Here is a 14,343-nt window from a genome sequence, read left to right as displayed (position 1 = left end):
AATTTTTTCAGATACACCTCCCAGCCCTTATTGTTTATTATCGTTAGTGAACAGTGAATACAGGTAGAAAAAGTATATTGGTCCCTTCAGATTTGATAGTGCAGAAAACTGGTCAAGAGCAACTGAGATGGTTAGTGGGTGGTTTGTTATAGGGAGAGACATGCACTGATTATAGGGAAAGAAGATATCTAGCCGAAAGTTATGAAAGTTTTCTATCCAGAAAAAAAATGGGTGCATTGGACATTAAGTATAAGATTCAATTAGGGAGGGAATAGTGGGTATTATGTTATCTTCACCCAGGGGCAAGGGGACCTAAGTTTAATGAAAGTGAATATACTTATGTATTATTTTTGGTGAATGCATTATTCTCAGTGAGAATTTGGGGCACATGGGAATCTTTCTGTAAGTTTTACTTTGACTAAGCCTGGAAAATTGGAACACACACCTCAGTAGTAAGCCATAATGCTGAGTACTGTGGTACTTTGGTGCTGTCACTTTTTTTTTTTTTTAATATTGCATAGAATTTTTTTTTTTAAAGATATCTTTATTGATTTCAGAGAGGAAGGGAGAGGGAGAGAGAGAGAGATAGAAACATCGATGCTGAGAGAGAATCATTGATTGGCTGCCTCCTGCACTCCCTCCACTGGGGACCAAGCCCGCAACCCAGGTATGTGCCCTTGACTAGAATTGAACCCGGGACCCTTTAGTCCACAGGCCAATGCCATAGCCACTGAGCCAAACCTGCCAGGGCGGTGCTGTCACTTTTTGTCCCTGAAAGCATTAGATGGGAGAAGCACCACCAAGGATGCAAACAGAAGTGTCAGGGAAGAAAAATAATGAGGCTAGGAGGAAGAGAGCAACAGCTCACTCGTGAGGTGGGATTTAAAAACAACAAAAAAGTACATTTGTTTGGAGGAATTGAGTCCTAAATTAAGTTGTTCAGAGTCCTTTTTAGAAATGGTGGATGATATATAAACAGACAGCTGCAGCTAGATAAGAAGAAAGCCTCGATTTTCACTAGTTACTGGTAAAAATCACGTGGGATACCAAGAAAACCTTTTTTGTTGTTCAAAATTGAGTATAACTACATTAGACGTAGTGAGGAAACAGCTGCATTATGTTCTAATATCCTCTACCTAACTGAGAATTTTTTATTTAAAGCTTCATGTATAGTCTTGTTTTCAACATTTTTGAGCAATAAAAGCATCCTTCCCAGCCCTGTAGTTCGGCACATGTCATGCCCCTTTTTTCTACCCCAAGACTTCTGTCAGCCTTCCTGGTTGCAAAACTCACCCACTTGCCTCTCCAAAGACTCTGGTCTCTTCTTGCTTTCCCCCCATTCCATTATTTTCTATTTCTTTCTGAAGCTTCTCTTTTTCTCCTATTTCATCTGATCTTTTGGGTTCTCCCACTTTAATCTTGTTATAGTCCTAATTCCCACTCTGTTATCACTTGCTGGCTCTAATATTTGTATTAATACAATATTTTGAAAAAGATAACTTTTACTTATATATTCATTTAGTAACAATTTTTCCTGGAAGTTGGCCTAGATATGCACGAGTATTTTGTTACGCTTTACCAAAGAGATACATAATACATAATTAGCACATGCTTCTGATAAAGGCCTTCACTGCTAAGCTAGTATTTATTTTCATGTCTATGTATTGATTTAGTAAAGTTTGCATACACATAGTTCTCCAGAACAAGATGTTCCACACAGATGAATTATCCTAATACTAAAACTAAACTCTTGAAAGTTTAGAATATAAAGCCCACTACATTTGAAAAGTTTTTTTTTTATATTATTATATATAGTTGTTTTTCTTGTTGATTTAGTCATGATTAAGAATGGCAGTTCTTGTACCATGAAATAATGACTTCCAAAATGTTGAGCTGTGTGGTACTGCTTTTTATACCTTTTCTTTCTCTCCATTACTGTAGGTAAGAAGTGGCCACTTGTTCTCATCTTTTGGTAATCTGCTCTACTTCCAACTTCCTGCATCTGATCTGCTCTGTGGTCAGGAAACCAGGGGACCCCATAGAGTTTAGGTTGGAATACTCTTCTTTAGTACTTGAATTTAGCAACAATTATTTGGATTGCTTACAAGTCTTATTTTTACATACTTCTTAGTTCTTGGCTATTTAGATTATCATACAGTAGCACCTTATTTATCTTGATACCATTAAAAGCTCATCATAGCCCTGGCCAGTGTAGTTCAGTGGTTAAAGCATCGGCCCATGCACCAAAAGGTAGTGGGTTTGATTCCCGATCAAGGACATGTACCTCGGTTGCATGTTCTATACCTGGCGCTGCTCAGGGTATATGTGTGAAATAACCAATCAACGTGTTTCTCTCACATTGACCTCTCTCTCTCTCTCTCTCTCTCTCTCTCTCTCTCTCTCTCTCTTTCTCTCCCTCTCCCTCTCCCTCTCTCCTTCCTCCATTCTCCCTTCCACTCTATAAAATATCCTCAGGTGAGGATTAAAAAATCTCATCACAAGAATTTGGAAAAATAAAGTGATTTTCATAGACCACTTGCTCAGACTTGTGTACAACAAATTCTGACATTTCCTACCAAACAGTAGAATGGAGTACTGATTATATTTTACTTTTTTGTTGTTAATCCTCACTAGAGGATATTTTTCCCATTGATTTTTAGAGAGAGTGGAAGGGAGGAGGTGGTGGAGAGAGACAGAGATTGATGTGAGGGAGACACTTTGATTGATTGTCTTCCACACGTACCCCAATTGGGGCCCGGGATCTAACCTGCAACCCAGGTATGTGCCCTTGACTGGGAATTGAGCCCATGACTCTGGTGCGTGGGCCAACAATCTAACTACTGTTTTGTTTTTTTAAAACATATTCTTATTGATTTCAGAGAGGAAGGGAGAGAGAGAGAGATAGAAACATCAGTGATGAGATAGAACCAGTGATGGGCTGCCTTCTGCCCGCCCACACTGGGGATCAAGCCTGCAACCTGGGCATGTACCCTGACTGAGGAATCGAACCGTGATCTCCTCGTTCATAGCTTGATGCTAAACCACTGAGCCACACCAATTGGACTAACCACTGTTACACACCAGCCAGTGCTACGTAAATGTTTTTTGGTGTGGGGGGCGCTACATATTTTTGTATTACATCTGTTTCACTTTTGTTTTTGTCTCCATACCAGACTTTAAGTTTTTGTGATTGAGTGTAGTGATTCTCTATGTTTTCCAGTTAAATATATGTGATTGCCTGGTTATAAAATACAGTAGTGTCTTTTGTATTTTGTCTGATTAATTACATAGAAAAGAAAGCTAAGCTATTCTTCATGTTCTGTGGGCTGACATTAAATTGTATTTATTCTTCAACTCCATTGGCCCTATTCTATTTTCCGGGGGGGCAAAAAACACCTAAGTCAGAAACCATGCCCTTCTCACATACTTCATTGCTGGCCACTGTCAATATCTAGATAATGACTACAGAACCCTTTTAAAGATTGCTTTGACTTAGTATAACACTCAGTTAATATAGAATCTTACAACTCTAAAACTCTAATAGTTCATAAAGATCATCTGGATTCTTGTATTCCAGATCATAAAATAGTACCCTGCATATATATAAAATTAATGGTGTGTTCTAAACTTCTTTTATTCTATCTTCTTTGAGTCTCACACTACCCCGATAGATGGTCAAGGTGGTATTGTCATTCCTACTTTATCCACAAGGAAACAATTTCAGTTAAGGGCTTGGGCTGTATTCCAGTTCTTCTTTTTTATTTTTACTTCTTTATTGTTGAAAGTATCACATGTCTCCTTTATTCCGCTAATCCCGGTATAGTTTATCACTAACCCAGCTGTTCTTCTTGAATCCTACTTACCTCAAAGTATTTTTGTTTCACTTGTAAATTCATTTCAGAGTAACTGAGTTGCAATGGTTTATAGTCTGACCCTTGAGACCTTCCTTGCCCACTAGAGATATCCTCCCTGAAGACTTGAAGTTTCTTTGTGTGTGTGTATGTGTGTTTTGCCTCCAGGATGCTCAAACTACTCAGTGTCTCAATGTTATCTAAATCCAAAGCAACTACTTCCAACCCCATGTTCCTTCCTGTCTTTTGGCTGAGTGCCAGGAAGGTCAGTTTGTCACAGGTTGTGTGGTACTAACCCTCCTTATATCATTATATTATTGCTGCCCAGTGAAAGTCAAACTACAAATCTCATTTTTTTTAATCTCTTTTTATTTATTAAGAAAACATCTTGCCCTGGCTGGTATTGCTCAGCGGTTACAGTCAGTTTGTGCACCCCAAAGGGTTGTGGGTTCAATTCCTGGTCAAGGGCATGTACCTGTGTTGCAGGTTCTTTCTCTGGTCCCGGTTAGGGCATGTGCTGGAGGTAACCAATCAATGTGTCTCACACCCATCTCTCTCTCTCTCTCTCTCTTTCTCTCTCTCTCTCTCCCCCCCTCCCCCCCACTCCCTCCCTCCCTTCCACTCTCTCTAAAAATCAATGGAAAAAATATCCTCTGGTGAGGATTAACCCACAAAAGAAAAAGAAAACATCTTCCTAACAGTCTGTTTTAGGTTTTCTTCACTACATACAGGGTGAGGCAAAAGTAGGTTTACAGTTGTGAGTATGTGAAACAGTTTATTCTTGTAATATTTATTAACTAGAGGCCTGGTGCATGAAATTCATGCACTGGGGGTTGGGGGGGTTGGGGGTTCCTCAGCCTGGCCTGTGCCCTCTTGCAGTCCGGGACCCCTTGCTCCTTACTGCCTGCCTGCCTGCTGCTCCCTACCACTCGGCTTGCTGCTCCTTAGTGCTGCTACAGAGGCTCCCGCCACCGGCAATGCACTCAGCAGCCATGAGCCCAGCTTCTGGCTGAGTGATGCTCCCCCTGGTGTTCAGTTCATAGTGACCAGTAGTTCCACCGTTTGGTTGATTTGCATATTAGGGTTTTATTGTATAGGATTATTAAAATACTTTTTATATGAACAAATGTAAACCTCCTTTGCCCCACCCTGTATGTGCATGATTCCTTTGTTATGTATAGTTCTGAATACATGTAGACTGCTTAGGAAAGCAGGACATCCATGCATATGAGAGTTCTGAGTGACAGTGGATCCTTTTGCTTTCCCAGATTATTATTGAGCAGCTCTCACTGGGGGTGGCTCAGGCCTTTGCACTCAGATGCAGATCAGCAGGCACTCATTTTCTCATTCTTGCCTTCTGTATGGTGCACTTTTAAGGTCACAACAATTTGCCTTTTAGTAGAGCCATAGCTCCCAAAACAAATTAAGAAATGCCAGGTCACTTCCTCTCCTTTGTACTGGATGGCAAAGGCCTAAGAGCATCCCTTGAATTTTATCCTTTACTCTTGAGCCTCCATTTACTACCACACCCTGGCAATGAAAGAAGAATTCATTTTCCCCTCAATTTCGGAGTCAACAGAATAAGGCTTTTGCAGGAATAGGTGAGCATCGCTAGGCTAATGGCTGAATTAAGATATTTCTATGTCGATTTTTCCTGCCACAAGCCTTTCTCATCTCCTTTATGGTTTATTAATTCCTGTGATCTGGAGAAGAGGTACTGGGAAAATCTTTAACATATGTACTTAGAACATTGGGAACCTCTGGTTTACAAGAGTAAGTGTAAACCATAATAAATGTGATGTATTCTCCAGTAAAAGAAATCTTTGGGAGATTATTGGTAGCTTTTTGAGTATCTTTCTCTATATTTAAATAGGAATAAATAGGAATGAGATGGGCCCCCCCCAAAAAAAAATTTTTTTAAGATATTTTTATTGATTTCCGAGAGGGAGAGAGTTATAGAAACATCAATGATGAGAAACATCATTGATCGGCTGCCTCCTGCATGCCCCATACTGGGGATCAAGCCTACAATCCGGGTATGTGCCCTTGACTGGAATCAAACCCGGACCCTTCAGTCCACAGGTCAAGTCTATCCACTGAGCAAAACCAGCTAGGACTGGCCCCGAAATTTTAAGTGATTATTTATCTTTGGGTGATGGAAACTTGGGTGATTTTCTTTTAGCTTTATTTTATTTTAAATATATTTTTATTGATTTCAGAGAGGAATGGAGAGGGAGAGAGAGAGATAGAAACATCAATGATGAGAAATAATCATTGATCGGCTGCCTCCTGCATGCCCCACACTGGGGATTGAGCCCACAACGCGGGCATGTGCCCTGACTAGGAATCGCACTGTGACCTCTTGGTTCATAGGTCAGCGCTTAACCACTGAGCCAAGCCAGGTGGGCTCTTTTAGCTTTAAAAAATATACTTTGCCCTAGCCAGGTAGCTCAGTTGATTAGAGCATCATCCTAATACACCAAAGTTTCGGGTTCAATCCCCGATCGGGGTACATATAAGAATCAACCAATGAATGCATAAATAAGTGGAACAGCAAATTGATGTTTCTCTTTCTCTTTCTCTTCCTCTTTCTATCTAAAATCAATCAATCAAAAAATACTTTCTCTTTTTTAAAGTATATAATAAACATTTTTCTTAAAATTATATTTTTAAGGTTTATAAAAAATAAGATATGTTTTTAGAAAGTATATGCAAATAGCTTAATCCAGCTTCTCAATATTGAAAGATGTATTTATAAGAAATTTTCTGTCCAATATAGTGAGCTTGGTTGTTTGCCGTTGGCATGACATACCCTATTGAGCTAGCCTCATGGGAGGTAAGGCGTCTTTGTCTTCTCATCTCTTGAAAATTGTTGGAAGGAAAAACGAGCTTTTCTTCCCACACTCAGGTTTAGCCAGGAAAGCCCTTTTTAATGGGCAACATTTTATTTTCTATTTATCTTTTCTCCCTCTTCCCTAAGGCCATGGTCAGCAAACTGCGGCTCGTGAGCCTCATGCAGCTCTTTGGCCCCTTGAATGTGGGTTTTCCATAAAATGCCACGTGCGGGCGCGCATGTACAGTGCGATTGAAACTTCATGGCCCATGCGCAGAAGTCTGTATTTTGTGGAAGAGCCACGCTCAAGGGGCCAAAGAGCCGCATGTGGCTTGCGAGCCGTGGTTTGCCAACCACTGCCCTAGGGATAAATATCACAGACTACGAATGAGTGACAGTTGCTAAGCTCAGCCAGTGTCAAATTGCAGCAGATTGAGAGTGGAAGGATAAGGAAGCCAACTAGCTTCCTAGTACCGCCTGAATTGGATTCACCTGTGCAACTTCACATTTAGATCTTTATTGCTCTCATAAACACCTTTTTCCCCTTGGGAGTCCAGAATTTGGCTCTACTGTACATGAGAAACCCAGATCTGTAGGCAAAAATAGACCTAGTGACTCTAACACACATGTGACCCTGGCAGTTCAGCCTTTACCCTCTTGGCCTCATCTTTCCATTGGGTAGAAATACAGAGGGCCAAGGAACCTTGTTTGGAGGAAGAGGGTGATGCCCATTTTCATAACCAACCATTAAAAATGGACTAATATGTTCATAGTTGTACTATTTGTTGTAACCAAAGCCAATGGAAGAGATCTTTTATATACTTTGTTACCTCTGGTACTGTATCTGTGATGTCATCATAGGAAGTTGATATATTTTAGCTCCATTAACTGAGAAATTAAACACTTTAGCTTCTTTTGGAGTCTTTCAAACAAACCTAAAATTATCTTCCTCGAATGATTATAATTTGAAATGATTAAGCACTATTATTGAGTCTCCATCAACCTGGTTAAAATGGTTTGCTCTGCTCTGGTGATTCCTTGAGACCCTGTCCTACCCAATTTGTGGGTCCACTCAAACTGCTTCCAGTGACCTCTTCATACAGATTGCCTGCCTTCTGTCATGCTGGAAGACATGCGATCAAATGTTAAAACATCAAATGTCCACAAACCCCAAACAAGCAGCACCTGGCTTCAGTGTGCCCCTTACCACTTGCTAAGTGGCCTCAGGCCCAGCACTATCGGCAGCCAGCCTCACTTCGCAGCTTGGCCTCTCACAGGCACCCCTAAGTCCAGCACAAGTAGCAGCCATCTGTGGATTGATCTGTAGCTCATGCTGGGCACAGGCGGCAGCTGATCTTTTTTTTAATATATATATTTTTTAAATATATTTTATTGATTTTTTACAGAGAGGAAGGGTGAGAGACAGAGAGTTAGAAACATCGATGAGAGAGAAACATCCATCAGCTGCCTCCTGCACATCCCCCACTGGGGATGTGCCCGCAACCAAGGTACATGCCCTTGACCGGAATCGAACCTGGGACCCCTCAGTCCGCAGGCCGACGCTCTATCCACTGAGCCAAACCGGTTTCGGCAATTTTATTAATTTTTTACAGAGAGGAAGGGAGAGGGATAGAGAGTTAGAAACATCGATGAGAAAGAAATATCAATCATCTGCCTCCTGCACACCCCCTACTGGGGATATGCCCACAACCAAGGTACATGCCCTTGACCGGAATCAAACCCGGGACCCTTCAGTCCGCAGGCCGACGCTCTATCCACTGAGCCAAACTGGTTAAGTCAGTACACTTTTTTTTTTTGGTGCCCTTGACTGAACCTGGGACCCTTCAGTCGGCAGGCCGACATTCTTTCCACTGAGCCAAACCAGCTAGGGCTGGCGGCAGCTGATCCTGACCAGCACTTACTGGGAGGCCCCAGAACCAGCACAACCAGTGAACAGATTCAGACCACGCCAGAGCATACCCAACCACCTCCATGAACGACATTCAAGGGGCAAACTTGTTGGGCGCTAGAGCCCTGCTGAAGTGAGTGCTACTCTGTCTTGCTCTGTGGGGTTGGCCCTTGCACAGCAGCTCCAGGGCTGTGGTCACAGCCAGTTCTCATAGCTGATTGGCCTAGGGCCGTGGTCGGCAAACTGCGGCTCGCGAGCCACATGCGGCTCTTTGGCCCCTTGAGTGTGGCCACGAAGTTTCAGTCGCACTGTATGTGCACGCCTGCACGTGGTATTTTGTGGAAGAGCCACACTCAAGGGGCCGCAGTTTGCCGACCACTGGCCTAGGGGTATAGCACTTGCATTGATGTGGCAACAGCATTTAAGGCTTAACTACAACAGGAGGGTGCACCTGGAGTGCCCAGCTTGGGTGACTGGGTAGACTGTGCCACTGGGCCCTACAGGAAGGACATGTACTACATAAGGCCACTCTACCAACAATGGGAGATGTAGCATCTCTGCCAGATACATAGAAACAAACACAGGGAGGCTGCCAAAATGAGAAGGCAAAGAAACATGTCCCAAATGAAAGAACAGAACAAATAACCCAGAAAAGGAACTAATATAAAAGGAAGACAAGCAATCTACCAGACGTAGAGTAACAATACTGGTTACAAGTTTGCTTAATGAACTTAGAGGAAGAGTGGATGAAGTTAATGAGTACTTCAACAAAGGGATGTAAAAGAACATAAAAGTGGAGACAGAAAACATAAAGTTGGACCAGTCAGAAATGAAGAATACAATAACAAATGAAGAATACATTACAAAGAATCAACGGTAAATAAAGCAAAGGATCAAATCAGCGATTTAAAAGATAAAGTAGCAGAAAACACCCATTTAGAACAGTAAAAAGAAAAAAGAATCTTAAAAAATGAGGATAGTTTAAGGAGTTTCTGGGACAGTTTCAAACGTACCAACATTTGCATCACGGGGCTGCTGGAAGGAGAAAAGAGAACAAGGAATTTAAAATCTATGTGGAAAAAAAATAATGGAAAACTTACCTAACTTGATGAAGGAAATAGACATACAGCCCAGGAAGTGCTGAGAGTCCCAAACAAGATGAACCCACAGAGACCCACATCAAGACATAATTAAAATGTCAAGGGTTAAAGGCAAAGAGAATCTTAAAAACAGCAAGAGAAAATCAATTAGTTACCTACAAGGGAGCTCCCCGAAAGCTGTCAGCTGATGTATCAATAGAAACTTTGCAGGCCAGAAGGGATTGGCACAAAATATTCAAAGTGATGAAAAGCAAGGACTTACAACCAATATTACTCTGCCCAGCAAAATTGTCATTTAGAATCAAAGGAGAGATAAAGAGCTTCCCAGACAAGAAAAAGCTAAAGAAGTGCACCACCACCACACCAGTATTACAAGAAATGTTAACACATTGCGTACCGCATAGAAATCTCTAAGACATACGCCAGGGACCGCATGTTTTGGGGCAAACTGCACGTTATTTAAATCATCATAATGCACGTTAGGTGTTGTTTTTCAATAATTATAACATTTTTACTTCAAAAACGATTAAAGTTCCTAGTACTTTTTTAACGTATGGTACTGCGTAAAACATTTTCCTCTATGAAGAGGGACCAAACAAAATTTACATAAGTATCTAGATTCGCTCCTTTTTCCACGTGCGTGAAAAATAAGAACACTCGTGAGCGGTCCTTAACAGATGGCATGTGAAACACGAGAAAACTCCTGAGCGGTACGAAATGTGTTAAAGGCTCTTCTTGCCCTAGTCGGGTGGTTCAGTTGGTTCAATCATCACCACATACACTGAAGGGTCACAGGTTTAATTCTCAGTAAAGGGCATGTACCTGCATTTCAGGTTCAATGCCCAACCCAGTTGGGGCACATGCAGAAAGCAGCCATCAATGTCTCTCTCTTACATCGATATTTCTCTTTCTCTCTGTATCTCTCTCTCTCTGTTTCTTACTCTCCTCCCTCCCCATCCTTTCCACTCTCTCAACAAATCAATGAAAAAAATGTCCTCAGGTAAGGATTAACAACAACAAAAATCATCCTAGACACCAAAATCTTGCATGAGTTCGATCCCCGGTTAGGACACATGCCAGAGGCAAGCAATCGATGTTTCTCACATTGATGTTTCTTGCTCTCTTAAAAAAAAAAATCAATGAGAAACATTCCCGGGCTCTGACCAGGGTAGCTGAATTGTTTAGAGCAAGCATGTCAAACTCAAAGGCTAACCTGGGCCAAATAAATAAGGTTTAAGTTTATGTGGACTGCAAAATAACAAAAGTTTCAATTTTCATAGAAATATAGGTTTATTTTGATAGAGACATGCTGAATACAAAGGGCTGAAATAAATGAGTAATCGTTAACATAAAATAATAAAAATTAATATTTTTTTCTTGAACATTAACTTACCAGACATTGAATAACTGCACAAATATTTGTTGTGAGCTGTGAGTTTGACATGCTTGGTTTAGAGCATCATCTCAATACACCAAGATTGAGTATTAGATCCCCAGTCAGGGCACATACAAGAATCAGCCAATGAGGAAAACCAAGATGGCGGCATAGGTAAACACTGAGTTTGCTGCCTCAAACAACCACTTCAAAAATACAACTAAAAGATGGAACGGACATCGCCCAGAACCACAGGAAGTCTGGCTGAGGGGAAATTCTTCAACTAGAAGGAAAGAGAACAGCATACGAGACTCAGAGGAGGCGCAGTGCGGAAAATACAAAGGTGCGGAGGTACGCGTGCAGAGCGGGCTGGCAGCTGAGGGCACAGTTGTCGTTTTCAATCGGGAAGGAGGCTCAGATTCTGAGCTCCAGTTCTGGGTGAGTCTCTAGGGACCCAGACTCAAATGGGAGAAGCGGGACTGTCTGGCATCGGTCAGAACGCGAGGGCAGCTTTCTCTCTGAGGTTTGCAGCGGTTGCTGGGACTCTGTGAAGCAGAGCCCCTAGGGATGGAACTGAGAGCACCCATAACTGCTCGCTCCGGCCCGCCCTGTAGGTCCCCGGGGACCCGCCCCGCCCAAGCCCTGCGCAGAGGCATTTGCCAGATAACCTCAGGCAAAGGCTAGACTAGCACCTCCCTAGAGGACAGAAGTTTTCCCACTGCAGACACAGCTGATTCTCACAGCCAGTTGGCCTGGAGGTCAAATCCCCCTAGTATTAACTACAGCAATCAAGGCTTAACTACAACAAGACTGCGCACAAAGACCACTAGCGGGTGCACCAAGAAAGCATAAAAAATGCGGAGACAAGGAAACAGGATAAAACTGTCAGTGGAGGATATTGAGTTCAGAACCACACTTTTAAGGTCTCTCAACTGTCTAGAAGCCGCTGATAAAGTTATTGAGATCCTCAAGAAATCTAATGAGACCCTCGATGTTGTGATAAAGAACCAACTAGAAATTATGCATACACGGACTGAAATAACGAATAATATACAGACTCCCAACAGCTGACCAGAGGAGCGCAAGAATCAAGGCAAAGATTTGAAATGCGAAGAAGCAAAAAACACCCAACCAGAAAAGCAAAATGAAAAAAGAATCCAAAAATACGAAGATAGTGTAAGGAGCCTCTGGGACAGCTTCAAGTGTACCAACATCAGAATTATAGGGGTGCCAGAAGATGAGAGAGAGCAAGATATTGAAAACCTATTTGAAGAAATAATGACAGAAAACTTCCCCCACCTGGTGAAAGAAATAGACTTACAAGTCCAGGAAGCGCAGAGAACCCCAAACAAAAGGAATCCAAAGAGGACCACACCAAGACACATCATAATTAAAATGCCAAGAGCAAAAGACAAAGAGAGAATCTTAAAAGCAGCAAGAGAAAGAAACTCAGTTACCTACAAGGAAATACCCATACGACTGTCAGCTGATTTCTCAACAGAAACTTTGCAGGCCAGAAGGGAATGGCAAGAAATACTCAAAGTGATGAATGCCAAGAACCTACAACCAAGATTACTTTATCCAGCAAAGCTATCATTCAGAATTGAAGGTCAGATAAAGAGCTTCACAGATAAGGAAAAGCTAAAGGAGTTCATCACCACCAAACCAGTATTATATGAAATGCTGAAATTTATCCTTGAAGAAGAAGAAGAAGAAGAAGAAGAAGAAGAAGAAGAAGAAGAAGAAGAAGAAGAAGAGGAAGAGGAAGAGGAAGAGGAAGAGGAAGAGGAAGAGGAAGAGGAAGAGGAAGAGGAAGAGGAAGAGGAAGAGGAAGAGGAAGAAGGTAAAGATACAAATTATGAACAACAAACATGCATCTATCAACAAGTGAATCTAAGAATCAAGTGAATAAATAATCTGATGAACAGAATGAACTGGTGATTATAATAGAATCAGGGATATAGAAAGGGAATGGACTCACTATTCCTGGTGGGGAAAGGGGTGTGGGAGATGCGGGAAGAGACTGGACAAAAATTGTGCACCTATGGATGAGGACAGTGGGGGGGGGGGGGTAAGGGCAGAGGGTGGGGTGGGAACTGGGTGGAGGGGAGCTATGGGGGGGAAAAAAGTGGAACAAATGTAATAATCTGAACAATAAAGATTTCCAAAAAAAAAAAAAAGTTATCAGCCAATGAATGCATAAATAACTGGAATAACAAATTGATCTTTCCCTCTCTCGATCTACCCCTTTCTTCTCTCTAAAATGAATAAATAAAAATTAAGATAAAAAGACATATCTGCAGCTGAGGATTTAATAAAGAGGTCGTGTTTTTTAAAAATATATATATTTTTATTGATTTCAGAGGGGAACGGAGAGGGAGAGGGAGGGAGAAACAATGAGGAGAGAGAATCATTGGTCAGATGCCTTCTGCATGCCCCTCACTGGGGATCAAGCCTGCAAACCGGGTATGTGCCCTTGACCAGAACCAAACCTGGGACTTCATCTACAGGCTGACGCTGTGTCCACTGAGCCAAACCAGCTAGGGCAAGAGGTCGTGTTCTTCTTGAAGAGTAAAAAATAAATAAAAATAAGGAATATTAAAATGGCAATAAGTACATATCTATCAATAATTACTTTAAATGCAAAAGGATTAAATGCACCAATCAATAGACATAGGGTTGCTAAATGAATAACAAGTCCCTTACATATGTCTAAAATAGACTCACTTCAGATGGAAAAACACACAGACTGAAAAAAAAAAAAGATGGAAAAAATATTTCATGGAAACAAAAAAATCTGGGGTAGGTAGCAATATTTATACCTGTCAAAATAGAGTTTACAACAAAACCTATAACAAGATAACAAAGGACCCAACAATTCCACTTATTGGTATTTATCTGAAGAAGCCCAAAACACCAAATTGAAAAGACATGCACCTATATGTTCATTGCAGCATTATTTAGAATTGCCAAAATATGGAAGCAACCTAATTGTCCATCAGTAGATGAATGGATAAAAAGTGGTGCATATATACAATGAAATATAACTCAACCATAAAAAAAAAAAAGAATGAAATCTTGCCATCTGCAACAACATGAATAGACTTAGAATGTATTGGTGCTGAGTGAGATAAGTCAGGCAGAGAAAGACAAATGCCATATGATTTCACTTATATGTGGAACCTAAAAAAACAAAATAAATGAACAAACAGACCGGAAACAGACTCAATGATACAGAAAACATTTGAGGGTTGCCAGATTGCTGGGGAGATGGG

General features: G+C 41.3%; 1 protein-coding gene across 3 annotated transcripts in view; it reads left to right on the top strand.

The window, feature by feature from the left end:
* The window catches only part of RTF1 (RTF1 homolog, Paf1/RNA polymerase II complex component), a 65,790-nt gene that overhangs the window by 21,811 nt on the left and 29,636 nt on the right, over positions 1 to 14,343 (top strand). Inside the window, exon 2 of one of the 3 annotated variants that reach the window (XM_059656152.1) lies at positions 1,942 to 2,049. The exons of the other annotated variants lie outside the window; for them this stretch is intronic. The gene's annotated coding sequence lies outside the window, so the exon portion shown is untranslated. The remainder of the gene's footprint in view (positions 1 to 1,941; positions 2,050 to 14,343) is intronic. 3 annotated transcript variants of the gene reach the window in all.

Source organism: Myotis daubentonii, chromosome 1, assembly GCF_963259705.1.
Source record: "Myotis daubentonii chromosome 1, mMyoDau2.1, whole genome shotgun sequence".
NCBI classification, from domain to species: Eukaryota; Metazoa; Chordata; class Mammalia; order Chiroptera; family Vespertilionidae; genus Myotis; species Myotis daubentonii.
This window is presented reverse-complemented; position numbering and strand designations above follow the sequence as displayed.